The sequence below is a fragment of the Bos grunniens genome, chromosome 24, assembly GCF_055505025.1.
Source record: "Bos grunniens cultivar Pamir isolate PY7600 chromosome 24, Bosgru_T2T1.0, whole genome shotgun sequence".
NCBI lineage: Eukaryota > Metazoa > Chordata > Mammalia > Artiodactyla > Bovidae > Bos > Bos grunniens.
Window position 1 is genome coordinate 63,029,885 of NC_141188.1, and position 14,210 is coordinate 63,044,094.

General features: G+C 50.4%; 1 protein-coding gene and 1 long non-coding RNA gene across 2 annotated transcripts in view; one reads left to right on the forward strand and one right to left on the reverse strand.

Moving 5' to 3' along the window:
• The window catches only part of BCL2 (BCL2 apoptosis regulator), a 192,163-nt gene that overhangs the window by 10,825 nt on the left and 167,128 nt on the right, over positions 1-14,210 (reverse strand). The gene's annotated exons all lie outside the window — the stretch shown is intronic.
• On the forward strand, positions 1,891-8,151 carry LOC147346417 (uncharacterized). The gene is made up of 2 exons (XR_015154181.1): positions 1,891-2,231; positions 7,929-8,151. It is a non-coding gene; the product is annotated as an uncharacterized LOC147346417 (long non-coding RNA).

The following is a 14,210-nucleotide window of genomic DNA, read 5'->3' on the forward strand; positions in this document are numbered from 1 at the left end:
TAAGCCGTACCCTGTTGCCATCTGCCCAGTGAGTCACTGTGCGACGGTCCCTGCGCACCCGGGACCCACCCGCCTTCCAGAAAGACTGAGCGCTGGGGAGGGGCCGGGGGCGTGGTGGTGACCTGCTCAGTGGGCTCCATGTGGGCGTGCCAGGGGAAGGTCTGCTTTCATTTTGCAGCTTATGATTAGTTCAGTTCACCTGGAAGGACTCAACACGAATGGAAACAGATGCATCTCGAGGCGCGCTGCCCGCTCTCGGACAAGCCTCCTCCTCCCGCACAGTCCTCCCACGTCCAGGGAGGAGAGCAGACCTCTCCTCAAGGAGCACGCGGCGGCGGCCTCCGCCTCGGCCCGCAGAGCCGGGCACCGGCCGCGCTCGGGTCCTGGACGTGGGCTCCTTCACTAGGTGCAGCTTTGCCGGTGTGGCTGCTCGTCCAGATAGATGCTCCCTGGGAAGGCCTTCTGACGGCGTGTGCTCTGCCGCCAGAACGACATGGGCTTTAAATACGCATAGAATGAGAGGGGCACTCACAGGGAGAGACAGAGGAGAGACAATCAGAGGACAAGAGAGACAGACAGAGGCAGACAGCAGAGACACAGGGAGACTGATACATACAGAGAGGGAGACAGACACACAGAGTCACAGAGACAGCGAGACAGAAACAGAGAAAGGGAGACAGACGAGAGACTCACGGGAAGAGACAGGAGAGACACAGAAAGAGAGACAGGGAAAGACTGAGAAGAGAGAGAAACAGAAAGAGGGGGGTGGAGAGACAGAGACACGGATGGGATTCTCAGGCCAGAACACTGGAGTGGGTTTCCATTCCCTTCTCCAGGGGATCTTCCCGGCCCAGGGATCGAACCCAAGTCTCCCACATTGCTGGCGGATTCTTCAAGAGCTGAGCCACAAGGAAAGCCCAAGAATACTGGAGTGGGTAGCTTATCCCTTCTCCAGAAGATCTTCCCGACCCAGGAATCCAACCCGGGTCTCCTGCATTGCAGGCGGAGTCTTTACCGTCTGAGCCACCCCGAAGCCCGTGCACATACACAGAGCCGGAGACAGACGACTCCCAGGGAGAGCGGGGATCCCGGATTGGCTTCGAGTGGGTGGAGGGGCTGAGAACCTTCCGTCAACACAGCCTCTGGGGGACCGCTGACTCCTCACGAGGGCCCCTTGCCGTGAAGCGAGCCGGCTGTGGACGCCAGCAAGGCACGAGAGGACGCGTGCGCCCTGAGCCAGGCCGTCAGTGTGGCTAGCGGTGGGCCCGCTGAGGGGCGGAGGGCCTGGATGGGGGTGGTGGCGGGTCTGTGGAGGGCGGCGGCCACGATGGGGGGCGGCGGGCCCCGCTGGGGGACAGCGGGCCCAGGGAGCCGAACTTCCCAGGCCACCGGCCCTCTCGATGCGAGCTCAGCCGAGTGCCGGGCTGGCCGAGTAGAGCCTGGGGGCCCGCCTCCAGAGGGGCTTGGGCGTGGCCGGCTGGACCCAAGGTGGGCTCTGACCCACACTCGGGCCTCCTCCACCATCTCCTCCTCTGCGAGTGGCCAGCCCGGGACTCTTACGTGGCCCCGGCAGGTCAGTGCAGGTGTCCCGTCCAAAGGCCCTGCCTCACAGCTCCTCCTGCCCTGACCCCTGGGAGCAGCACCACTGGAGCTGAACTCCAGGATGCAGGCTCACAGCTGTTGCCTGCTCCACACCCAGCCCTGCGCTCAGAGAGACTCAGGGGACCCTGGCTTCCCTGTGACAGTGCACTCCTCCACCCAGTTGCCGTTGTTCAGTCGCCAAGTCGTGTCCGACTCTTCGCAACCCACGCACTGCAGCACACCGGGCTTCCATGTCCCTCACCATCTCCCAGAGTTTGCTTAAGTCAGTGTCCACTGAATCAGTGATGCCATCCAACCATCTCATCCTCTGCCACCCTCTTCTCCTTCTGCCCTCAATCTTTCCCAGCATAACGGTCTTTTCCAATGAGTCAGCTCTTTGCATCAGGTGGTCAAAGTGTTGGAGCTTCAACATCAGTCCTTCCAATGAGTATTCAGGGTTGATTTCCTTTAGGATGGACTATCTCCTTGCTGTCCAAGGGACTCTCCCACCCAATGCCGAGCTTCAGATCAAGGACTCAGCAAATGTTCTCCTAGTGCGATGGCTCAGAGACGCAAGTATCCCCCTGGAAACTTCATTTACCCCTAAGGTCACAAGGATGAGTTCAAGTTTGGGGTGGTGAAGCCTTCAGGTAAGACTTTGGTTCTAACAAATTGTTATTTTCACCGAGGGAATCTCTTGGCCAAGAGCATGGATCTTGGATCCACGTGTAAAATGCTTCCTACAATAAAAATGGTAAAAATTCTGGACAGGTTTTGCAGGCACTGCATGGGGCTTTTTCATGAGAGCAGCCTTCATTCCTCTGGCTTTGATTTCTTCTTTGGATGCATCTGAAGCAAGCAATCCAACCCCAGTCAAACCACTCATCCCAGCATGTATTTAAAGTCGACTTCTGGGATGAGTAGAGAGAACTGCTGCACCAACCCCATGCGGTGACTCCTAAACAACATTACATATTGGCCTTCTGGCTAAGATCAAGTGCAGTATTGGGGTTTCCCAGGTGGTGCCGTGGTAAAAGAAAATCCACCTGCCACTGCAGGAGATGCAGAGACACAGGTTCGATTCCTGGGTCGGGAAGATCCCCTAGAGGAGGAAATGGCATCCCACCCCAGTATTCTTGCCTGGGAAATCCCATGGACAGAGGAGCCTGGCAGGATACAGTCCATGGGGTCGCAAAGAGTCAGACACAACTGAGCGACTGACAGAAAAGATGAGTTGAGGTTATTCAACTTGGTCAGAGGTCAGAGAGGTTATACAACTTGCCCAAGGTCACACAGCTGCAGTCAGAACTGTTCAGCCCCTAGGTATGGCTCCAGGCCTGCGGGAGTTTGCATAAGGGGTGAAAGGAGGTGCTGGATTTCAGCGCAGGAGACTCAAGGCAGGGTCGGGGCCACACCACGGTGGGTAAGCCTGTGCGTGCAGGCTGGGTGTGGGGCGCAGGGCGCCTCTAGCAGAAGCAGCGCCGTGAGCAGGGAGCACGCACAACTCCGGAGCCCCCCGCCCAGTGGCTCTGCAGTCTGGATCCCCTGGAACACGTGTGGCTTCCTGGAATCCCTCTCTGTGGTTTGGCCCTGGTGGCTGCTCCTGCATGCGCCTCCTCAAGAGCATTCAAAAAGGATGTGCAGAATATATTTTAGAAAACTTAGGAATTTTTGCCTAACTAAATTTATGACATTTTGATTCCACTTGTTTGGCTTAGTATGCATAGAATGCTAGGTTTCTAATTAAAAAAAAAAAAAACAGATATGCAACAAGCAACAAAGGTTTACTATAGGGCACAGGAAACTATAGTCAATATCTTGTAATACCTATCATGGAAAATAATTTCAAAAATAATACATGTGTCACTGAATCGCCTCGCTGTGCACCTGAAACAGCAAGTCAGCCGTGAAAGTGAGAGAGTGGAGGTGGTGGTCGCTCAGTCAGGTCCGACTCTGCGGTCCCATGGACTATACATAAATTAAAAAATAAAAATGACGTGGATAGAGATGTGAGTCCGGAAGGAGAAACTCCTTCCGCCTCCTTGCAGGGTTGTTTCACCGGGACGTCTGGAATGTGAAGCACTTTCCCTGCGTCTCAAAAACCAATCCAGCTTGAGGCCTGTTCAGCACACTAGCAAGGGAGACTCCGGCACCTCCCCTGTGGGGAGAGGATTTCGGCCCTTGCGCAGGCTCGGTTCACGGGCTCCGCTGAGTCACAGCGACCGTGTCCCCACCACCCCGTCGCGGGCAGCGCGGGGGGCCGGGAGGCCCAGCCACGGGCACAGACCCCGCCTGGGAGCCCACGCCCAACGCAGACCACGGGCCGTCCTCTCCGCTGACTTCCGCTCGGACGTGTTTTCATGACTGAACAAAGCCAGAGGCCTTTGCATCCCTAGGAAGCTGCCCACGGAGCTTTTTACAAAACCCGTCTGCTTGCTGGGCACGCCATCCTTTCATGTTCCGTTTGTGTCTGGCAGGCTGGACGTTTGCGGGGCGAGTTGGTGATTGTCGCGGTCAGGCCGAACTTCGAAGTGCTTTTTTCATTTTTAAACGATTCAGGAGTGGCAGCTGAGAGAGAGCATGTTCAGGACAAGGCCTCTAAGCAAACTAAAGACGCACAAACGCAGGCAGTGTTAGTCGCTCGGTCGTGTCCGACTCTTGCAACCCCATGGACTGTAGCCCGCCAGGCTCCTCTGTCCATGGGATTCTCCAGGCCAGAATGCTGGAGTGGGTTGCCATTCCCTTCTCCAGGGGATCTTCCCGACCCAGGGATGGAACCCGAGTCTCTTGCATCGCAGGCAGGTTCTTTCCCACCTGAGCCACCAGGGCAGCTCTGAGATGGACAAGCGGAGCACAGTGGCTCGTGTGCAGTGGCTCTCAGCCAAGCCCGCTCCCCGCCGCCCCCAGTACACGAGGCCTGGCATCCTGCCGGCGGGGCACTGGGCAGGGGAGGGGAGCCTCAGTGCTGGTTCCAAGCCGGTCCTCTGAGCCCCGCAACCCGCCTGCCTGAGTTTCCCGGGAGAGACTGATGTCCACCCTCTCGGATGTATGGAGGGCTGCATGTGGGCTCTGTGGGACCAGTGCCATCTCGGCAGCCACGGGAAGGCCAGGTGAGGACCTCCCAGCCCTCCTCCTGGCTCAGTGACCCAGCTCATGGGCACAAAGGGACCTGAAGGTCACAGGAGATGGGGCAGGGTCATGTGAGGCGTCCGTGTGGCCCTCCAGCCACGGTACCTGGAGAGGACGCCGGGCCTGAGATCCTGGCTGGAGTCTGAGCCAGCCGCTGGCTCCAGAATCCTCCGTTAACCCTTGTGGGGTTAAATGCCGGCAGGGGAGTGATGGGCCAACTGGAGAGGGATTTGTGCCGGATAAACGGGCAGAATGAAAATGTCTAATTGTGTGCTTTCTTTGTGAGTTTTCACCTCTGCCAAATTCTTGAAATTCTTAGGCCTTACAATTTTATGTGCTTTCCATTTCCATTTGAACCTGAAACGTCATTTAAATGTCTTCTGAGGTAATCCTCACCTACTCAACTCCCAAAATTGAAAAAAAAATTAAGGTTGACTCACACCTGGAGAGTTTTTGAAGGATATCTGACCACAGTCATAAGCTCTTGGTTGATGAATTGCAGATTCAAATAGGTAAGTTTTACTACTTGGTACATCAGCTGGGAAAGGTCATTTTATTAAGGGTCATTTTAAATGTTAAAAATTATAATTTCACTGCCATCATGTCTATAAGACCTTTTATATAAACTTCTATATATAAAATAAGTAATTCCTTTTAGCAACTTTCATATAGTATGTTTGAAAGTTGTTAAAAGAATTGATTTTATAACTTGGTGAGGGATGCTTGTTAATAAGACACCGTGGTGATCGTCTTGCAATGTATACACAGAGTGAATCACCACTGTGCATCTGAAGTGAGGCCGCATTTTACATCGGTCGTATCAATTCAGGACTTCCCCGGCGGCCCAGGGGTTAGGAGTGCGCCTGCCAATGCAGGGGACGCAGGTTCGACCCCTCACGAGCCAGAGAGCGAATGAGCCCATGTACCACAGCCGCTGCAGCCCAGCCCTCTGGAGCCTCAGCTCTGAAACGAGAGAAACCGCTGCAATGAGACGCTCACGCACCACCTCTAGAGAGCAGCCCCCTGCTCCTTGAAACTAGAGAAAGCCCACCCGCAGAAGGAAGACCCAGCACCGCCAAAACATTAAAAATTTATATTATTTAAAAACATGTAGGATTTGACTGCCATCAAGTCTGTAAGATCTTTGATGAGAGGGTAAGAAATTCCCTAGTTCTAATGTTGAACGAGGGAGCACACCCTCTTGGAGGCAAGAGCCTGAGCAGATGTGTGCCTTTGCTGAGAAGCCCATTGTACCTTCCTTATTCCCATGACCACCCACACAGTGGGCAAGCTATGGGGTCTGAGCGTCAGCTACCCCAGGCCCAGATCCTCTCCTTGCCGTCAAGGGAGTCTCTGCTCCAGGTTTCAAGGGCCTTATTTGTGGCAGGAAGAGAAAGGCCCCTCCTGTCCTCTGAAGGCCCTTTCCGGTCCTAAATATCGTAACTTGAAGATTCTGGGGCTCCATTTTAAGTGTCTGTGCACCAAAAGCAGGCAGAAAAAAGGTTACATAATTGGGAGACTGGGCGACATAGTCCACTAGGGACTTCTTGGTTCTAATTAAAAGTTCCAGGGTTGCCATTCCGTCTGTTCTAGGTACAGTGGATGCCTGGATCCTAGAGCTGATCTGGGGGGAGGAAACTGGAAGCTAGGAACATGCTGCTACTCTAGGCGTCAACAGCAAGAAGCACTCAAACCTTCAAGGCACTGGCTTCCCTGGTGGCTCAGCAGTAAAGAACCTGCCTGCCAACGCAGGAGACCCAGGTTTGATCCCTGAGTTGGGAAGATCCCCTGGAGAACGAATTGGCAACCCACGCTTTGCCTGGGAAATCCCATGGACAGAGGAGCCTGGCAGCTACAGTCAATGGGGTCGCAAAAGAAACACAGCTGAGCAACTAAACACCAACCAACCTACAAGGAACCAGAAATGAGACTCCTGGGCAGGGCCCCTGACGTTCCCACCATCCACTCCTGCTTATAAGTCTGTGTGACAGTGATACAGAACTACATTTCAAATGGAATGAAAACAGATTTCAATAACTCAGAGATGATTTTCCGAAAAACTAAGAGATGCCTTCCCTGGGTATATCCTGCTTCAGTTCAGTTCAGCTCAGTCACTCAGTTATGTCCGACTCTTTGTGACCCCATGGACTGCAGCACACCAGGCCTCCCTGTCCATCACCAACTCCCGGAGTCCACCCAAACCCATGTCCATCGAGTCAGTGATGCCATCCAACCATCTCATCCTCTGTCGTCCCCTTCTCCTCCTGCCCTCAATCTTTCCCACCATCAGGGTCTTTTCCAATGAGTCAGCTCTTCACATCAGGTGGCCAAAGTATTGGAGTTTCAGCTTGAACATCAGTCCTTCCAATGAACACCCAGGCCTGATCTCCTTTAGGACGGACTGGTTGGATCTCCTTGCAGTCCAAGGGACTCTCAAGAGTCTTCTCCAACACCACAGTTCAAAAGCATCAGTTCTTCAGCACTCAGCTTTCTTTACAGTACAACTCTCACATCCATACATGACCACTAGAAAAACCATAGCCTTGACTAGACGGACCTTTGTTGGCAAAGTAAGGTCTCTGCTTTTTAATATGCTGTCTAGGTTGGTCATAACTTTCCTTCCCAGGAGTAAGCGTCTTTTAATTTCATGGCTGCAGTCACCATCTGCAGTGATTTTGGAGCCCAGAAAAATAAAGTCAGCTACTGTTTCCACTGTTTCCCCATCTAGTTGCCATGATATCCTGCTTATCACCCATAAATAACACTCACTAGTGGTAACTTTGGATGATCTGTTAGTACCTCAACCAAAGGGATCCTACGGGTTTCATCCGTCCCTCAGATAACAGGTGGGTGCGTGAGCGCGTGCCGCCAGCGCATGCCCCTTGTGCTCCACTGTGTAGGGGTCTTTGTGACCTTTGGACTGTAGGCTCCACTATCCATGGGATTTTTTAGGCAAGAACACTGATGTGGGTTGCCATTTCCTCCTCCAGGGGATCTTCCCGACCCAGGGATTGAACTTCTGTCTCTTGAGTTGGCAGGCAGGTTCTTTACCGCTGAGCCACCAGTGAACTCAAGGTTGCCCGTTCTTTCTTTCCAGCCCCAGAAATTACAGAGAGAATGCATTCAGTCATTTTCGGGTTATCACGCTGTGGAAAATTTGTTTTTCAATCCAGAAGACTGTTGAACTGGTTTTTTTTTTTTTTTTTTTTTCATTGCAGATAACTCAAAACTGGTTTGGCTCCATGACATCAACCTTGGCACATACGGAGAGCAGAGAACTTTGCCTTGTTTGGAACCGAGAGGAACCTCTACTTTCTCTTTTCCATTTTTATGAAGACAGTATTTTTTCCTTTTAGCTGGATGATGTATACTTTTAACATTCCAGGGGGAAAGTGTCAGTGATATGCAAGTCATAATAAAAGAAAATCAAAAGAAATGCAATTACAAGGGACAAGGAACTTCATCATTTTTAGTATGAAATGCCCAGAGGAAAATCTGATTTTAAAAATTACCGGCACCATATGAAGGAGACAAGAATATACAGAAAGATTTGTTACTTTAAAAATTAACTTAATTCTTAATCTTTCTGGGTCTTGGGCTTTATTTTTAAAGGCCAAAAATTATCATTTGATGTTGGATAAGGAGTAAAGCTCACATCACTGCGATGTGATACTGGGAAGTGACAATGGAATGCCACTGGTCTCTGTTTCTGGCTTGCTGGCTGGAATGCAGCAGGGCACTTAACGAGTTATTAAGAGTGAATGTATATTGAGGATGAAACCATGTCTCTTTCCCATTAATATACAGGTACCTATTAAAAATGAAAACGTGGACTTACCTGGTGGCCCAGTGGTGGTTAAGAATCCACCTGCCTATGCAGGGGAAATGGGTTCAATCCCTGGTCTGGGGAGATCCCACATGCCTCAGAGAAACTGAGCCCACACCACAACTCCCAAGCCCCAGGCACCCTGGAGCCCGAGCTCGGCTGCAAGCGAGGCCACCACCACGAGAAGCCCTCGCAGCAACTGGAGAGTAGCCCCCAGTCAGCCGTTAAGAGAAAGCTCGCGCACAGCAGCCAAGACCAGCACAGCCCAAAATAAAAAATAGTAACAAATAAAGTGTTTTTAATGAAGATGAATATTCATGGGGCACCCTGCAGTTGATAGGACTCTTCCATATCCATCAACTGGCCTGATCCTCCCAACGACTTATAGATAAGTCGTGACTCTTGTCGCCTCTACTAGACGGATGCTCACGAAGAGGTTACTTTTCCAAAGACATATGGTCAGCTGATGGCGGGACCAGGACTCAAACCCAGAATTCTGACACAAAGCAACCCACTGTCCACTATCTCACACGGCCACCCTGATCGGAGTTCTATGACTCCCAGCTAAACGGGCTTGCACAGAACCAAGATGGCATAAGCTGAATACAGCTGTGATTTGCTTATTTATAACAGCTCTGTCTCTTTGAAAAAGAGACATCATTTAACAATTATGAGACAAAAAATCAAGCTCACTTCTATCATAAATGTTGGCTGACATTAGGGGGCTTTGACTTATTTCTAACCCAGTGAGATTTAATTCTGCCACCCTCAACCCATACTAAGAGAAATTGGAATCATTCATTATTTAGAGGGAGAGTCCAAATAATATTGCAGTATCACAGGCTTCCTTTAAAAGCCCTTCTCTTGATGGAATCTCTGATTTTCCTTTCAGGCATGAAAAATAACACTGTTATTATTAGAGGGGCCTGGCCGAGGGTTAGCAGTGAGGAAGGAAGGAGATGGCGTGAATAATATTGATTTCTTTTATCTAGTTTTTGGTTGGAATCAAGTTCAGTGTTCAGCTCCATAGCTTTCTCTATAGTAAGGATTCTCTTGACATAAGGCTTTTAGATTTGAGAAGACAAATTTCCTTTGTCCAGATGTGATTTTTCTGCACTTGGCTGGAGTCAGCCTGAAAGTGGAAGACACAGAGGTCTGGTAGAAAGATTCCTAAGGGTTCTGTCCTTTTCAAGAGTGGATTCCACAGAAAGCTCTCTGCCCTCATCTGCTAGCAGTGGCCGGTCTAGCAGGCTCAGAGGAGAAGAGAGGCATCGCTTTCCTGTCCACTGCCCGTTATAATGAGTTTTTTATTTTTTATTTTTTTTTTGGCAGTACCACATGACTTGCAGGATGTTAGTTCTCTGACCAGGGGTTGAATCTGGGCCCAGAGCAGCAAAAGCACCTAACCACTGGGCCACCAAGGAATTCCTGTTTCTTCTTTTATTGCTCTGTACGTCTACTCTTTGTCCTTCCCTTGTATCTCTTAATGTGCCATCCTTTCACCTTCTCTTTGCATCTGTCTTTGCTCCCATCTAGCTTGTCTCAAGGCACAGTCTTCCCAAGCTATGAAACTACACTACTGAGCCTTTCCTGAACCCCCACAGCCTGGCACAAATTCTAGAACCAGGCTCTGCCCAGGCTTCTAGTGAGGTGTTTTAGGTTGATACACCAACAGTCTCCACGTAGGGATAAACAAGTAGACCCAGATGGGATTCCTAAAAACCCTGAAGCTTAGTAAGCATGTTTTCTTAAAACTTCTGGCAGTAAATGTCCTTGGAATGCTGGAATGCAACATAAAATTTGCTGCCTAGGAAGGCATTACCAAGGTTTCGAGAATGGAGATGAATTCTCCAACCTCCACTGGGTGACTCTTGTCATGTTCTTCTAATTGAACAGGCAATATTCTTCAAAAAGTCCTAAGCCACGTCTCCACTGAGAAGGCAAATGGGCCTCTTTTCAACCTGCCTACACTGAGCCCTCATGGTGGTTTCAATAAACGACTCGAGAAGTCATCTCGGTTTCCTCTTCTGTAATGAGATGAGGGACACCCCCTGCTTCTCTTTCACCTCGCTCGCTGCTCAAAGGGAATTTTCCCCTTTCTTGTGCATTTTCTATAAATTAGCCTAGTAGATGGGTCAAATGAATCTGTTCAGACTTCCCCCCAAAATTCCCTTCCCTGCCCTGACAGTATCTGTCCTGACCCTAAGCTGCTTCCCCTTGTGGCTCACCCCTCTGCCATCCCAAGTGCCTGACCGTCTGTCCTACAGGATTTCCCGGGCATCAGCTCGGAGGCCAGTAGGACCTCAGCTCTGAGGTGGACTTGGGGGAGAAGCGCCGTTCCTCCCACCCGGTTGCAGACAAGTGTGCGGGAAGGCAGGAGGGGGTGCATGAGAAGGCGGCCCTGGGGCAGGCGTGTCATGGCCACGTGGCCCTTGAGTGGGCTCACAGAGGAGGGGCCGGGGTCTGCAGGCCATCCAGGCCCAGGGGCCTCCGTGCGGGAGCCCCGCGTGAGAGTGGAGGGAGGGGATCCATGTCCACGAGCGACTCCGGGCCGCTTAGCTTTCCAAACAAAAAGCTCCTGGAAAGGATAGTTGAAATGGACGTCACAGCCTGTTCCATTTCTGGAGGCCCAACCCAAGTTCTCCTCCTTCCCAGCCCTGTGGATACACGCTCATTTCCTTGGCAGCCTTAGATAAAGCTCTTAATGTGATCTGAGTGCCTCAGAGATTAGCATGATTATAAATATGAGTGTTCAAACACAAGCAAGTTGAAACCAAATGCCCCTCAAACACTGGCTCTCTGTGATAGGAAGGTTTTCAGTGGTGCCTTGAGCCCTTGGACAAACGAGCTGGAAAATAGAGTGAAATGGGCCCGCTGGTGAATCCCCAAGGCCAGGCTCCCACACAGCTAGGAGGAGACACAGTCGCTGCTCCCGATGTATACTATCTACGGTGGCTGGCAGCAGAGCTCTTGGCGAGAATCTGAGAAATACTAATTCAGAACTTTGGGCGATACAGAGGCTCTGATCAAAACAGGCGGTCTTTACTCCACAGCCAACCTGCAAAACATCCACTTCACGTTCTAACTGCCTGGTGGGGCTTATGAGAGACTCACTAACCAATAGTTATAAATAGCCATCAAGGAGTTTGTTTATTTAACTAAGAGAAAACACTGTTCAAGATTTTTAAAAACATGCATTTGACACCAAAGAGATATAACTGCTATGGGCGAAGAAACAACACGCCAGACCGAGCCTGCTGTTTTGATGTGGTCACTTTGCTCAGCAGACCTGCCGCTTGGCAACACTCTGTGTGCCCAATTCTAGTATTTGAAAGTTTAAAAACACACCTCTTTCAAGAAATTTTAAAATGAAAGATTTTTTCATTAATTCGTCAAAACCTTTCCCCAAGTTAGTCCAAAAGCCTGAGATTTCACTTGTCAAGTCATGTGAAGGCAGAAGGGATCCTGATGGCCAGATCTCTTCTTTAATCTCCTAGCACTGGTATTACCAGCTTTTGTCAACCTAACCGGCCAACTTATTTATAGAGCGCTACTCCTAAATGTTAATGATGAAGTGTAAAAAGTGTTCCCAGGAGGCAAAAGGTAGTAACTTAGAAGCCGACTGTCAGCGCCTACAGCTTTTTTTAATGTAAAAAGCTTTTGTTTGGGATATAACTGATTACCATGTTGTGACAGTTTCAGGTGAACAGCGAAGGGACTCAGCCATGCGTGTACATGTATCCCTTCTCCCCCAAACTCCCCTCCCATCCAGGCTGCCCCTCACATTGAGCAGAGTTCCATGCGCTCTACAGTAGGTCCTTGTTGGTTGTCCATTTAAAATATGGCAGTAGAATCCAGTGTGGGATTGGAAGATACAGTTATGTGGGTCTGGTGAAATTCTAGGACACCCACTGTATCAGGATGGTAGGTGATCAGGGGAAAATGCCTCATCAGTCTTCAATTTCAGTGTTTTCTACCTACGTATCTGACCATGGAGGGCTTCCCCGGTGGTTCAGCTGTAAAGAATCTGCCTGCAATGCAGGAGACATAGGGGACATGGGTCCAATCCCTGGGTCAGGAAGATCCCCTGGAGGGTATGGGATTCTCTCTGTGGGAGGATCCCATGGACAGAGGAGTCCGGTGGGCTGCAGTCCACGGGGTCACAAAGAGTCGGACTCGACTGAAGGCGATGAGCACACACAGTCTGACCACGGTGCCTTTGGCCGTGGGTACGGGAGGCTAGCACACCCATGGAACATGGTTCTGCCTGGATGCCAGCTCTCATCCAATACCACGAGATGCCAGTTCTATCCACAGCTAGGCTAGCTCAGAACTGGCATCCAGTCCAGCTGCATGAAGATCCACCACCTGTCACTCTGTCACCTGAAAACCTATTTCACTTGGCCTCTGATTCTGCACTCCACCCTTTGCCCCCCGGAGGCGGCGTGATGCTAAGGACAGAGCACACACGTCAGAGGAGACAGAACTGGACTGCGACCTCAACTCTGCAAACCCCCAGCCGTGTCAACGAGTCGGGTGAGCTTGTTGTTCTCTTTTCTTCCCCCGGAATGCTTCAATCTAACTTGGGAGATGAGATCTTCAACGTCTCGGAGCCTCCATGTCTTAATTCATAAAATACAGAAAAGAAGGCTCTAGTTCGAGTGTTGTCATCAGAATAAATGACTTCTGGAAGCATTTTAGCGTAGGCACTGCCATCAGCCATTGTGAATGCGTCTACTCCCCTCATCTTTCCGCTTAACTGTCAGAGGTCTCAATTTTCCTCTTCTTTCAAAGAAGTGATAGGAAATGCAAATATGAAAAAAGCCGTGTGGAAAGCTTGAAGCTGGTAAAGTTCTTTTTGCAGGATTTGTAGTTTTTGATTTGAGGATCTTATTAATATTCCCTTAACATCATTAGTCAAGGGAAGTTCTTGAAAAAACCACTCAAACTAGACTCGATACCTCTGAGCCATCAGACCCAAGCCTGCAAGAGCTGTGGAGTCAGAAACAGCTATGCCTTCCCGACCTCAGTGCAGAAGGGCTAGCCCGTCCTCATCAAGCTGGCATTTCCACCCCAACAGAAAAAACTTCTGATTTTTCCTCAGCCATGAGGTCCCCACCTGGAATATTCTATGAGAGCCAGCTACTTCAAAAAGTCAATGGCAGGTCCAGAGGTGGATGGACAGCGGACACAGTCAGGGTAGATGAACCTTCCATAAGACAATATTTAAAAATCATGAGTGGCTCTGGAAAGAGGAAACCTGAATACATATGCTAGAGATATTCATGTAACTTTTACTGGTACCAAAAGGATGAAAACCACTCCTTCGTCACACACCTGAACCTTCCAATTCTGGGCAATTGGAGTTTAGGGACTAAGTCTGGTTTTGGGACAAAAGACAATGCAACACTATATCACAAGATTTATGGAGATGGGCACATACCTTCCCCAAGGAGCTGACACCTCACATCCTTCCTAACAAGTCAGCTACAACCTTGCTAACAGGCTTGTAGGCTGATGGCTCCCAAATTTCTTATGAGCCCCTAATCCTAAATTGTTGTTGTTCAGTCGCTCAGTCGTGTCTGACTCTTTGCGACCCCATGGACTGCAGCACACCAGGCCTCCCTGTCCATCACCAACTCCCGGAGTTTGCTCAAACCAATGTCCATTGAGT